The sequence below is a fragment of the Triticum dicoccoides genome, chromosome 4B, assembly GCF_002162155.2.
Source record: "Triticum dicoccoides isolate Atlit2015 ecotype Zavitan chromosome 4B, WEW_v2.0, whole genome shotgun sequence".
Taxonomy (NCBI): domain Eukaryota; kingdom Viridiplantae; phylum Streptophyta; class Magnoliopsida; order Poales; family Poaceae; genus Triticum; species Triticum dicoccoides.
In genome coordinates, this window is record NC_041387.1 from 340,560,285 (window position 1) to 340,563,153 (window position 2,869).

The 2,869-nt window shown below is 47.3% G+C and overlaps 1 pseudogene; it reads left to right on the forward strand.

The window, feature by feature from the left end:
- Positions 1-265: 265 nt before the first annotated feature.
- LOC119292668 lies at positions 266-1,247 on the forward strand (annotated as a pseudogene).
- The last annotated feature ends 1,622 nt before the right edge of the window (positions 1,248-2,869 follow it).

Genomic DNA, 2,869 nt, shown 5'->3' on the forward strand with positions numbered 1-2,869 from the left:
CAACCAACCTTCTCCTCCTCCTCCTCGTCTCCCCACGATTCGATTTGGATCCCCCTCCGGTGAACCAGCCGCCGGCGACCGCCTCCACTCCGGTGCCGGCGCCACCTCCCCTCCCTTCACTGGCTGGAGATCCACTTGAGCTCCCCTCCTCCAATCCCGCTGCCGTCGCCGTCGCCGTCGCCGACCCCCAACCCCACCCCCACCGGCGACCGTCTCCACCAACCCCATCACCACCGGCGACCTCCCTCCCTCCCCAGATGGATGGATGGATGGACGGGGACGACGGCAGCGGCGCCGGATCTGCATCCACCATCTCTCGGTGGGGGCCATGGACTACTCGGTGAGCAGCAAGCGAGCGCTGGAGTGGGTCGTCCGGAACCTGCTCCGCCGGGGCGACACCGTCGTCGTCCTCCATGTCCAGCGCCACGGCGGGGAGGAGGCCAAGCACGCAGTCTGGGCCAAGTCCAGATCCCGTAAGCGCTCCGACACACCCACCCCTCTGTTCGCTTCGATCTCAAGCTAACGTGTGCTCGATTGGCTCCCCCGCAGCGCTCATCCCTCTGTCCGAGTACCGGGAGCCGGAGGTGATGAAGAACTACGGCGTGACCTGCGACGCCGAGGTGCTCGACACCGCCGCGCGCCAGCTCGTGGTATTTTGCTTTTTTGTATATGCGCGGGAGGTGTTTTGATCCTCTGATGTGATCGATCGAGCATGGAGGAAGATGGACTGACTGGCTCTCTGGCCTGATTGTCAGCTGAAGGTGCTGGCCAAGGTGTACTGGGGCGACGCTAGGGAGAAGCTCTGCGACGCGGTGGAGGAGTAGAAGATCGACACCATCATCATGGGCAGCCGCGGCCTCGGCACCATCCAGAGGTACGATACTACTCTTGTCAAAATGTTGCTCCAGACATGTGCAATTCTTGGTCATAGTTTCCCAGAGCACGAAATCGGCGGTTGCTGCTTGCATAAAGTAGTACAGTATTCTTGTTCAGATAGGCAATCCTCGCGTCACCGGGGTTAATATAGTACTACTATCAGACATTGCTTGATTCAAGATGCATGCGAAGTCAAATGTCCGTGAAGCAATAGTTCAAATAAATTGGTCTGATTACTACTTGTGGCAAGTGATTTAGACAATAGTATCATTATTTTGTGTCTGATTACTACTTCAGGAACCTGGTCTTGTTTCTGTTTTCTGGCTGTTGGTTTTGTTTCCAGGTTCTTTTTTGGGGGAGGAATGGATTAGTTATGACCGAATTTCTGTTGGCTGGTGTTACATGTCTTCAGAAACCTGTCCTTGTTCCTTTACCCCCCCCCCCCAAAGGACCATGTCAACGTGCTAATTCCTGGTTCATCTTTGTCTGGATGAAGACTTGTAGGTTGCATGGTGACAGTTTCACCATGAGAATCGTCCGTCCTTCCGCGGGTGCTGAATGGCAGGGAGAAGGTGGTGCTAGGGATCTTGAAGACGGTGAAGAACCCGTGCAGCGCCGTGCTCAAGACCTCTGTGATGGCGTGCACTGCTCTGTGTCCATTCATGCTTCGCAAAGGTAACTCCTTACCTGGTTATTCCTTGTCGATCTCATGGCATATACTTATCCCTCCATGGTAGCTGACCAAAGAACCATCTGATTTCTGAACCTGTTCCAGGGGGAGCTAGATGTAAGATGTGCGGCAACGGGAATGGTGAGCTGGTACAACCAGATCGAGTCCCTTCTCTACATGTTGGTTTTGCTCCCTTGCACAACAGTAAATGACATATCATATTTTGAGAACGTACGATGCAGCAAAATTTGTGTGCTACCCTTCATTTGTTGGTTGTTATTTTGTGATACACCTTTGCTCAAATACCGATCTGTACTGCCCTGTTATTATGCCCCACCATATGTGCATTTATGTTTGTTCGCACCAGCCTAGTTGATGAACTATTCACCATATAGCTCAACTAAAATACAGCATGTTGTTTGATTCTTGTAGTGTACCATCGAATGATCAGTTCACCAACATTTACTTTTGTACCTGTGCTCTCTAGAGATGTTCATGTCTGCAATCCCGAATTGATGATCTTGCCCTCTTCTGAGTTGGTTTGATGATTTGACCTGAACTGAGTTGTTGGGTTAATGATCTTAATGCCTCTGCAAACATGATACTATGTATTTGCATGTCATAGTCAGCAGTTAGCGTGTGACAATGAAGTGAACCATCAGCTCTGTTATATCTGTAGCTCGGCTCCACACATGTTTTTGGTTTGTTCTCAGTCTGATTGTGGTGTGCCTTTCTGAATTAATCCAGTAGATGTTTTTAGTTTTTTTTCTAGAATGATGTAATTGTATTTAAGGTAAACTTCTGACCTTGGGGTTGTATAAACTGGACTATGGTGAAACTGCACATTCAGTTAAACTTCATTGAATTTGAATTGGATGTTGAATGCCATTTTTTTGCATAGTGTAAACTACAAGTAGTTTGCCATGGAATTCTATTTCTTTTTCACTTTTAAGAAACAATCACTAACCAGCAGTAGTAATATTTATGCAAAATTATGCAAAGTTCACTGAAATTTTGAGCATCTATAGTTTACTGAAATTTTGTGTGTCTTGTCCATGATTATGCAACAAATTAAACTTGTGTTTACTTAAACTTGTCCATGATCATGCAACAACTTAAACTTGTGTTTACTAAAATGGATGCTTTTGATTCCCATTCAACAATCTAGTGACAAGTGAAAGTCTACATAAACACCATTGCCTGAAATTATACATATTGCTTGTGAGTTCTAATTGTGGCCTAGTCAAGAAAAAACATGATTTATTGGTCTCTTTTTATCATCAAATATTAGAAACTTAAGAAAGTAAATTGAGATGAGCTGAT